Below are 12,169 nucleotides of genomic sequence, written 5' to 3'. Positions count from 1 at the left end.
ATGCAAAAAAAAGCATACTGTAGGGCAATTTAAATGTTGCACTTCAGTGCAGTGTTTGCTGAATGCTGGGCTTCCTGTGCAGAATAGTCTTGAACTTTATATTAAAATATGCAGGGCAGTAAAAAGAATCAAATGAGCTTTGAGTGTATGGGTTATGTTTGTTTGCTCCCATATATTACATCAGTCATAAGTGCAAAAAGATTATAAAATAAAATAATAGGTTAGCTAATGTTCCCCACTAACTTTCAGAATACAGAACTCTCCAAAATCTTGCAGAATTGTGCTTTGTAGAAATATTCTTCCTCAAAACAGATTAGAATCAACTCAAGGTGCTGTACTACGGAACCAGAATTCTGTTCTTATCTTTTTTTCTTCTTTTTTTCTTTTTATTTTTCTCTTTCTCTTTCTTTTTCTTTTTCTTTTTCTTTTTCTTTTTCTTTTTCTTTTTCTTTTTCTTTTTCTCTTTCTTTTGCTTTTTCTTTCTCTTTTTCTCTTTCTCTTTCTCTCTTTCTCTTTCTTTTTTCTTTTTAAGAATATGTTCTAAAAATGCAGCTGGGAAAAGGGGATATACTGGAGAGAAAGAGAGACCAGAGCTTTTCATTCGGTCTTTTCATTTTATTAAGATAGCACTGTAACCTTTTAATGGACGTTTTAAGTGTCCATTCTCTTCCTTCTTCCCCCTCTATCCCCTGCCCCAGGCTCCTCCCCATTCTCTTGACCAGTTTTTAAAATAAGAAAATGTTCATTCCAGGTGAACAGTAACAGTAAAACTTAAAAAGAAGTGGGATATTATTAAAAAGTGGTGAGTTATTATAAAAATGGAGATTCAGTATTTCTTTATATATAGCACTTCGCTAAACTGTCAGTTCATAGAGCCAATGAGCTAAGAAAAGTAATTACTTAAGTGGATTTCATGAAGAGTAGAAAGATGATTGTGCCACATTAAATAACAATTGTATCCTTAATGATGTGTTGGACTATAATACAAACATCCTTCTACCAATATATGTGCTACAATATACCTTTCTAATTACTCCGGTGGCTTCCTGTTCCTTTATTAAGATGCTATGCTTTCAAAGGCTATGTAAGCATTATACGAGCTTTTTTTTAAAACTACAGTGAGTGCAGCTGCATGGCCATTGATACATTGGCTATAAATTACTGACAGATTGTGTATGAAAGTAATCTTTTTTTATTCCTTTTTCTTTTCCTTCATGAATTACAATTTTTCTTAGAAAAGATATTATGAAATTCAATAAAATTACTTCCCCAGCTTTCTTTCATATTTCTTCATATGTAAGCAGTACAGTAATATAACTCCAGATAATTAAGCAGGCAAATTCAAAACAAGATGGGAAATTTATATAACAAAGCTAAAATGCTTTAGTATTATTCATTTGTGTGATTTCTTGCCTACAGTCTGCAAACCCTTTGGGACCCTTGGACTTCCTGTCAGTGGTCCCTGAAAAAGCTGTTTTATTATCTGCAAGATTAAATATACTACATGGGTATTCCACTCCACTGAAAACATTTTTAGGTTGTCTGCAAATTCAAAAAGGTTGAAAACCACTTCTCCATTTCATTGCTTATATTCTTTTCCTTAGAGAAGGAAAATCTATAGTTTTCAGCACTGTTTTCCATAAATCAGTATGCTTTCTATGATTTCTAGAAATATTTTTGTGGACTATCTGACCRCTCATTACACTTGATTTCCTAACATTCTGTCAGCATACAGAGCTTTCACTTGGACCCAGTTAAAGTTCGTACACATTAATAGTGCCTCTGAAGAAAATGAAACTTCTTTTCTGTGGAAATTCTTCTAAATATATGTAGGGATTGAATAGCTGGAACAAAATTCATAAAATTGGACAATTCTGGATTCTGTAGAAGAGCTTCACTTAACTCTTACAAATGAAATTTTCAGGTGAAAAGAAACCTAAATAAAAAAGTAAACAAAATAAAACTTGGCAAGTATTTTTTTGCTCCACTGTCTCTTATTATAGATGTGCACCTTTATCTCATAACTCGTCTTCTCCTGCTACTTATTAATGCCACATAGTAATAGTTCTATGAACGTTCCACTCCATTCTTACACACGTTACAGAACAGTCCTAAATCTGGCATCCTAAGTCATGGCTTGGGAATTTTATGAGTAAAACTGATAGAACATTGTCCATGTTCCTTATCTCAATATTATATTTCTTTCATGAAAAACTAAGACACATTATTCAGCTAGTTTCACATCTGATTGATTGTTCACACATTGTCAAGCTAGGAAGCAACAATATCCATAACTTAAAATTAAATCCATCTATAATTAATACAATTAATTTCCTACAAGCAACTCAGCAGGTATATACTGTCTCTCTGGTCCAGAATTGTTACAGTTATCAGTAAGAGCTCTGTGCTTGGACCAAGTGCTAGGCAGAATTATGGGAATCTTTATAAACTCTCTGGTAAGGGAGTTAGCTTAGTTACTTACTTAGTTACTTAGTTAACTTAGTTACTTAGCCAAATTAAAGATTAGTAAATCTCCCTTGGAAAGTAAGCAGAGTGGTCCCCCCATTACTGCATTTCAGTGGTATATACATAGTCACATATCCTTCTGCTGTTGGTCATGAGAAGTCTGAGCTAAAAATAATGTTATGTGCTAAGACTGCAACTAAGTGAAAGTTTTGCACTGGGTTGAGCAAGTAACAACTGGGAATAATTTGTCATTCTTACCTGTGCTCCTTGCCATCAGCAGAGTATCCATTACTCAGCACTCCCCCGAATCAGGCCTCCTGTGAGGTGACAAATTCTGCCTCTCAGATGTCTGGAAGGGATGAGGATCTACAGATCTTCTGCTTTGTTCTGAAGTGAGAACTTGCCTAGTGTCGGGGCTAAACCCAAGTAAATCATATCTTGAAAATTAAAATAACCCTTTGAAAATGCATTGCTCATGGATTTTCCACTATTTTTTAAGGAAATAAATACTGTTTGGAAAGGAATAAAAATGTGAAGATGGAAAAGATGGCCAGATAAAATGTCTCAGGCATGCTTTGTAACTTAGAATTACCACATCATATCACAGATCTTCCTGTCTGCTTGTGAGTCAGTTTCCCGTTAAGTTTGGGAAAAGCTACTTTTTCTCCAGTTAATAGTTCATGTATCTGAAACTTATATGCTACATCTGGGACATTGAGAATTCTGCTCAGTAGGAAACTTCAACAGTACTTAGGCACCTAAGTTAAAAACCCCAGTCTTGAAAATCTTTGGTCAGAAGCTGCCATGCTTTTGAGTGCCTAGACTCCACTGAGGCCTTGATTTTCAACAGTAAAGTTCCCAGGCTGTCTAATATTCTTTGTTGCCTAAAACTCCTGTACCTAGAAATGCTTCCATGTAGAAAAAGTTGAATTACTTAACTTTCTCTTGGCATTGTGTAAAAACAAGCTTCAGGTGCCAGGTCCTTTTCTGGTTATGGGCTGTCTCCAGACCACAAAGAAATGGGCTGAGGATGAAATTCACCTCATGTATTTCCACGGATTTGCAGCCAATTTGCTCTAGAACACCACAAACCAGACTTACAGAGAGAAATACTGTTGATTTCCTGAAACTGATCTATCTGCCTTTCGTTGTTAAAAGGCAGATCACTTGCCGTGGTGGAAGGCAAGGTCGGAGGCAGGGAGGCAGGTAGGGCTCCTGTACACTCAGCACCTGCCTTCTGGGTGCTACTGCTGTCTCTGCTCCTTCCCTTAGTTTCAGGGGTCGGGAGTGAGTGCTGGTTTTGCAAGAACAGTGGGTCTCTCTGCAGTATAGGCAGACTTCTAAACACCTAAAGATCCCGCTTAATTCAGATCAACGGAGTCAGCCTTGTTAACAGAAGTAATTCTGTTAATAACTTGCCTTAGTGCAAGCATCATAGCAATTTTTTCTGTTGCACTTTCCCAGAATGGCTGTACACATTACCAGCTTGTCTTGGCAACAGCTCTTCCATGTGGCAAAGTCACCTTATCAACATTATAAAGAAGGGAAGCTGAGGAATGTGGGCATAAAGTGACTTACCTAAGTTCATACGACAAGGCACTGCAGAGGTAGGAAGACTGCGTGGGTTTGAAACCCATATCTGAAACATGGATACATTCTTTTCCTGCTGAAGGACAGAATATTATGATAATCTTTAATTATGAGTTGCTTCTTAGGTATATGGCTAGTATGTAATATGCCTTTGCAAAATTTCCTCTCTGTAGTATCCTAGGTGCTCAGAAGGTGCACCACATCCGATATGGTGGGCAGGTCTGCCTCCCCTGCCCAGAGGGAACACTACCTACGAACACTCATCTGAAACGTGGACGTGTTGAATCCCTCCGCTGACAAGCAAGCCAGTGTATTTTGTGTTGCTGTGCTTAGGTGTAGGCAGCATTTGGTTGCATAGGTTTTTCACAGGGAAAATGATATACAGCTGCAGCCTCACATGCTCCAGCAGTGCATGAGCTTTAGAAAGTAATAGTAGAAGCACAAAAGTGGACTTTGAACCTCTGTTTTAGCTGTAGTATCAGGAGGTTGATTCTTCTGACCCTCGAAAGAGTGTTGCTTGTTGCATGAAGCTGCCTGCTCCTTGGTGCGGGTCCTGAAGGTGCTACAGAGGTTTTCCATGCCACGTTAGAGTGTGCTGGACTTATGAACTGGAACTAAGACCGGCACTGGCAGCTAGGCTTGTGCCAAATTGAAGTTTTATTTATTTGATCATTTCATTGAAAGGTAGACACTGTGTCTGTGGTTTATATCTTTAAAATCAAATAAACTATTTATATATGGTGAAGAACTGTAGGACACATAGACCCTATTCACTAATATTTTTATGGTTTCTTTACACTTGACAAGTAAAGAATTTGTGAAAGTATTTTTTGTACCTAAATCCCACAGATTTCTTGGGGTTTTTTTTACATAAAAGTTATGATCCAGATTAGTAACACGAACTCAGTTCCCATTCTCCCTAATGTGTAGCAAGGATGCTCTGAGTGAATTTTTAATACTTTTTTTTTTATGGAATCCAGTTGATGAAAACTTAAGAAAACATCATCAACTTTTACCTATTTAACATTTTCATGTTATTAAATGAGGATACCTCATGTGAATTTCAGGTCAGAGTGGAACTATAAATTAGCTACTGTTTTCCTTCCTGTCCTGATAATATTGTTTTGTTTATATCACCATGGAAAGCTTTATGCAAATTTTCTTGCCACACCACATCCATTATACCTTAAAGAGAAAACAGACTAATAAAAATTCTCAAAACAGCTATTACTTGTAGGAAAGGAAACTGAAAGGTCTGCAGTCTTTCAAAGTGTCATTGCTTCTAGCTCGAGCTTCTTAAAGGAAGAAATCAGAACTGTTCTCTCATAGCGACAAATTACTGAGAGCTGTGATGAAGCCAGCAAAGCCAGGAGGAGGCTGTGGTTTGTAAGCTAGGTCTCGAATGATATTTTGGTCCTGTGGATGAGGGACTCCTGGATATTTTTGCCACCCTGCTGAAAGTTTGTCAGGTTGCTCCCGCATACACCTTTATGGCTACAACTCATGCTGCAAATGTTGCAGGAAACATGGAAGGTCATTAGTGTTTTCAGTCTGCATTACTGTCATCCTAAAGTACAATCTTGCCATGCACTTTGCACTACGAGGGCTAGGAAACCAGTATCTTTCGTAGTAATGACTTCCAGTTTACAGCCTTCATTTGTTATATTTCCTCAATAGCTGTTGTGTCGAGATTAACTGCATAAATGGTCTGCAGCTGGCTGTTATGAATTAAGGGAGTTTAATCAAAGTATTTCTAATGTACAGCATAATGATAATACATGGGGGAAGTACTATTTAAGAGATAATGATGGCTTCAGAAGATCACTGTTGTAATGTTTAGTGCATATGCCTTCAGCATTGAATTTGTTGTTGTTCTGAATATGCTTAATGGATCAGTGAAAAGCTGCCTAATGTGGGATTGTTTGATGGGGCTGACAGAGCTGGAATTAGCCCATTGCTGTTTACTGCATACAGCCATTAAGATTAATTGCTGCCAGATAATTTTGACTGTTTTTATCTTCAGGAAAAAGTGTCACTAATGGGTTTATAAATTGGTTCACTATTACTAATAGTAAGGCCAGTGTAACAGGAGAGGATGTCAGCAGCTAATTCTAAAGATAAAGGTAAAAAGTATAAAGTACTATATGACTTGCTTGTTTTAAGGGATAATGTTATCTAATAACAGACAGACTGATATATGATGCTCATTAATGCTATTTCCCGGGCTTTGGGTTGAACCTAATAGATGCTAATAAAGTCTTATTTGATGTACCATTAAAAAGCTCAATCTGTTTTCTGCATTAATGCACAATGTTGTTTATCACATTTTCAGTGACTAAAACCCAAACCCTCAATCTGTTACATAACTAAACAGTATCAGGCTAGTTATACCTATTTTTGTCTTTGTTTAGAGACACAGAAGAATTTATAGGGCAGCCACATTTCTGTATGTACTGTACGCAATTCACATCACTCAGCTTCCTGTCAGCAACTACATTACCTGAGATTTTATTTAACGTATCTTCTTTTACCTATATCATCACTGGTAAATTCTGCAAAGCCCTTCCTCTAAGAGATAAATTAATTAGTTTGCAAATGTTAAAATATAGTGGTGTGATGTGGGCAAAAGATTATCCAAGGAGGGTGAATCCACATTAGAGGTTAATAGTCTGGTACACCACATATACATGCATGTGCAGTGCCTCTAATTTGCTATGTATTAAAATGAAAGTTCTTTGTGCACTGAGTCTCAAATATATCCCTCGTATCTAAGGCCATTGACAAGGGAATGGGAAGAACATGCACTAAATAGATAGAAACACAGACAGGGAATGCTTAATGAAGAGGGGAAAACCAATAACTCATGAGTAGTGAAGTTGTTCCCTTCTCAAGTAGAGATAGTGTAAATTATGAAGTGATTCCCTTCTCAAGACAAAAGAGCATTTATATTTTTCATCACCAATTTTTATATTGTGCTAAGAATGTCTTCAATTTTTTTGAGAGGCTGTGGATAGTAAAACAGCTCTTGTCTAAAAAGACAATCTCAATACCAGAAAAAGCTGTTTGGGTTGTTTTTCCCTTTTCCCTTTTGGAATGCTAGTGCATGAAGACAATAAAAAGACAATGAGGAGTGAAAAGAAAAAAAATTAATAATAAAATAAAAACAAAGAAACCCTAGGGTGGTAAGATCTGTTCTGCTGTATTTGCCATTTCCACAGTAGTATTCCATGCAGCATTCCTGTTTCCTTGTTATTACTGTCATGAGCCATTTATTCTGGTTTAAACCCTTTCCCCATGCATCTACTTTCACCCTTCATTCTTTTGTCATGCTTACATCATCTGCCTGTCTATCTAGTAATGCATAATGATGTTTGGGGTCCTTATATTATGTAGGTGAGTGGCTGCAAGCTAAAAATTCTTCCTTTTATTTATGTACCTGAGCATTGCACGGTGCTGCCTGGAGATATCCATTTTTGGRGGGGAGATGGGAGGGGGGTTTGTTTTTTTTTTTGGTCTGTCCAGATCCTGATTTCTTTCTCTCTGATGTTTCCCACCACTAGCCACATTATCCATATCCAATCAATCATTTTCCAGTTAAACTTTTGTCTGTACGTAGATCTAGCACTGTTTTGATTTAAATCAATTTAAAGTCGGTTTCACTAAATCAGTGCAAACTCTATGTAGACACATTAATGTGGGTTTACAAGCAGMTTATTTTGGTTTACTTTTAACTTTAATAAGTTAAACCAAGCTCTGTCAGGCTTATATTGATTAAAAGAGCTGACACAACCTATTTCATTGTTTTAACTACATTGATTTAAAATCACGTTCTTAGTTAAACCAATGCAATTTGTACATAGATAGACCCAAGTTTTGTTCCCAAAAAGTGTTGCCAATGTTTCCATGCACAGTCCTTCATAGATGCCCATTACTCTCTCCTTTATATTGTTAATGATTCTAAATAACATCTTGAGGCAAGCCTTGATTAGGTTGTTAACCAAGCAGTCTGTGACAGGCAATTTAGGATGATAGCTTACACAAAAATTATTCCAGGATAAGGTATGGGGTTATTTTAATGTAGAGTAGCTGTACTGGAATAATTCCAGAGAAAGGAGATTTAAGTATTCTTGAGCCAGTGTGGAGCCACTTCAAAAGGGTGCAGAGCCCCTGTGTTAGACTGGACAGCCCAGACATCTTGGGCACCCCACAGCATCTCAAAGGGAGCAAGACACTGTTTACGCATCTGAATCCCTCCCTCTCCTTCTGAAGTAAGAATGTTTTTTGAGCTTTTTTGAGAACTAATCTGCTTTCAAAGTGAATGGTCAGACAAATTGTTAGAAGCGAAGTGAAGCGAAGCGAAGCTACAGGAGAGAAGAGGAGAGCAGAGGAGAGCAGAGGAGGGGAAACATTTTCAAAGGCTATTTTGGGCAGATCTGAAAAACAGGTAAATTAGACAAACTCATCACACAATGGGATCCTGTTTCACTAAGCAGGCAGGATCCTTCCAGTCCTTTACCTTGCAGGTGCCTCTGGCTTGGGTCATGCCATACATGCAATGGCATGCTTCCTCATCTGCTGTTTGATACAAAGCTCCTCTGATTATGGTTTTTCAAAAAAAAAAAAAAGCATGTTAATCCTGAACTCTCTTTTCTAAATCAGCCATAGATTTTGTACCACGTAACCTAAAAACAGCAGTCACTGAAGATAACTGAGTGTTTCTAGACTTGTATCTGTTGGGTTAAAAAATTGTCTTCTGCAGAATGCAGGGCCTGATCTTCCATTTGCTAAAGCCAACAAAATATAGAAAGGACTTCACTGAATTTTACGCAGTAGCACCAGTGTCAAAGCTGAGAAATCAAGAGGAACCTATATTTACATTGTAGTATAGTGTAAATGCAAGTTGATTAGTTTTAAGTAGCAAAAAACAGCAAAATATAATGAATGGGCAGGAAAGGAGTTGCTACCACAAATTATGCCCATTCTTAAACTTATCAGGAAAAATGTGTGTCCTGTGCAACCTCCAGGAATAAAGACCAGCAGACATTATTTCTATTTGCTCTGTTCTACAAATAAGTRTGTTGCTCTAATAGACATTTTAAGGATATCACAAAGAAAGATTTTCACAAATAGTCTGAAACTCTATATTCTGAATTTCTTCTTAAGTATAACTCTAGATATCTTTGTTGGCTCTGTGTTTTCTGGGATGCCAAGGTCATTGCTGAGCATCAAGAAACCATGATCTTATAATACTAATCTGGACTATATCAGTCTTTCCACATGCACCAACATCTATCTCATCCTCTCACAAGAGAGAATTTTGTGCTGTGTAAATTGCTGGAATTACTATCTCCTAAAAGAAGGTCTTCTCACAACAGCAAGTACTGTGCCAGGCTAGCCAGATTGTGTCTCAGAATATGTCAGCTGCGATCTGTTGCTCCTGCTTCTATCACCTGGCTTTTCCAGTAGGACTTCCACTAACTATCTGAGTAGTGGGAAAGATTTTTTTTGTTTGTTTATTCAATAAGTTTTCGTATATGGAAACTTGTAAATGATGAATGGGGTAGAGGCTGAATCTGCCTCTCATTTCCAAAGGGTTGGTCCTTGTTTATCCAGCCTAAATGAAATCCAATACTAGATTTCCAGATCCAGAGAATAAATCATACTGAGTCTGTATGTGTGCTTATATATGGCTTGTCATACTACTACCAATTTGGTGATGACAATGATAAAAAATGTATGGCCCAGAAAGTTGAAACAACATATAAAAATGTAAAAGAATTCAGACTGCATTTTCCAAATACATGTTTCTTTCTTGAAGGCAACATGGTATCTTATGGAGTCTTTAATAAAAATCTTTGTCCACTTCAGTCTCTGAGGCTGTTTCAGTTCCAGTCATTGTCAGCCTTTTAGCATGCTCATAGTTTAAATATGCAGAACGCTAAGTACCCTTCTGTTATCTCAAGATGGACAGGCAGATTCTGGGCCATATCAGTCCTTTCTGGGAAGAGCTAGCAGGAACAAGCTTAAAATTAGGATGAACACCTGCTTCCTGAGGTTCTGGTTGCTGGTGGCTGTGAGGGGCAGCTGTCTCCATGGAGCAATCCAAGCTTCCACCTTGGAAACCCGGAGGAGCACTGAGGATTAGTGTAGCCCAGGTCAGCTATCCAAAGACCTTATATGAAGGTACCAGCCTGTTATGAAATTACTCTAAGTGATATTCTTTTCCTCCATATGTGCTCTGTGATGTATGAAGTAATGACAGCTCTCCCTTTCCAAGCTTTCCCTTTTCCCTAGCACTCTGTAATTCTTCCATTTGCTTGCCTAGAGCAAACCCATCCCCAATGGCTTCTGGAGCAAGAATGGATAGTATTGCAGAGCATAACCATATCTGCACAGATCTTGGGACACAGTTCTGCTTCCTGGTCCTCTGCTACCACAACAAGTCCCACATCAGTAACCCTTACATAAGTTACATAAACATAATGGAGAAGAAGTCTTAATATCAGGTCCACATTATGCTCCTGAAAGCAGGACCTGAGCATCACTTAGAGATGCCTTATTCAGGAGAGCAGGCTCCCTCAGTAGCCAGTTCAAAGCAACAGCTTGGCTAAGGTGTTTTACAGGACTATCTTTCACTTTCTGCTGACTAGATTAGAAGCCTAACAAGACTAACCTCCTACCTGTGGCACTGCATTTATGTATCTAAATTTAGACACTGAGAAGAGCCTTGTAATTTTATTTCTTTAAGGAAGAATTTTGTAATTTTGTTTTGGTCGTCATCTTCTTTTAAGATGAAATTCACCCCTTTGCAGAAACCCAGTGCAAGGCAGTGAGTAAACCTCTCCAGTTTCTTGCAACTTCTGATTCAAAGGCCTTGTTCCAAAACAGAGCAAACCCCATGTAAAGCCCATGAAGTCCTGTTCAGGTTCAGCCCTCCAGCCGTATCATTGCCTTGGAAAAAAGGTCTGAACCTACAGGGATACAAAGGGTTTAGCCTGTCCCATTTTGCTGGCATGAATTTGATCATACAGTCCTGCATGTCACTTCAACCTAGTCAAGAACTGTGGTCTTGAAAAGAAAATCCCATGGGAAATTTTTATTTCAGTCAAGGGGAAAAAATCAGGAGTGAGGCCTCCAAAAATTATAAAGTGTTACATTAGTTGCTTCTTTTCACTTGTCACCTTCTTGATTTGAGCTTTTGCAGTTCATATTTTTGAACTTTCCTCTGCAGTCCAAACCATGACGAACCTCTTTCTTTTTCTTTTCCTTACTAAAAACAGTGATTATCAGGTAATAACAGGATTTTTGAAGTTGCAGCATTAAAAAAATTGATTGTTGCAAAATGCATGATGAAATCACAAGTCTTGGCAACACTATCTCCCCATAAAGTGTATTTCTGTCTTTTCACGACTGGTCTTCACATATCTGTTTGAAGCAATTTCTCAAACAAGACTGCCTTTTTTTCACATGTACATAGGCTTTTGGAGACAAGGAAAAAAAGCAAGGATGAACCCAGGCCATGGATAAGTGCTGTGAAAATGTGGAGTGATTGATCATGCAGCATTCTATCAGTGTCAAAAATTCTTTGTCTGATTCATAAAATGTTATCTTATCACCACACAAAGATATATGAGATGTCTTTTGAAACTGAAGTATCAATGTGATAGATTTCAAAACTTTCTCTCCCTAAATTCACACTTGTAAAATGATATTTTCAAATTGACCTAATTAAGAATATTAGGAACAAATGCAGATACTTAATAAATGAAATAGGTTAGGGTTTTTTTGTTTTTTTTGTTTTTTGTTTTTTAATTCAAGGCATGAAAATATTATCCTGAAATTAAACTTTTTAACATGGAAGATTCTCTCAGCTTCAGACAGTTTCAGGCCAGTTCTTCCCAGACTGTAGCTATTACCTCAGAAAATTACATAACTTGCCTTTTTTTCTGCAAATCGCTGAAGCTCAACTGGTGCTCCATTATTAACATCAGCTCTGTCAACATCTCAAGGAGGCAAAAGAAGAAAGCAAAGCATTCCCACCAGCAGCAACAAAACCATGCTTGCACTCAGAGAAATCTTCCTTCAACCCTCTTTACACCAAGCAGAGAACTAC

This window comes from Apteryx rowi, unplaced genomic scaffold, assembly GCF_003343035.1.
Source record: "Apteryx rowi isolate R43461 unplaced genomic scaffold, aptRow1 scaffold_268, whole genome shotgun sequence".
NCBI classification, from domain to species: Eukaryota; Metazoa; Chordata; class Aves; order Apterygiformes; family Apterygidae; genus Apteryx; species Apteryx rowi.
This window is presented reverse-complemented; position numbering follows the sequence as displayed.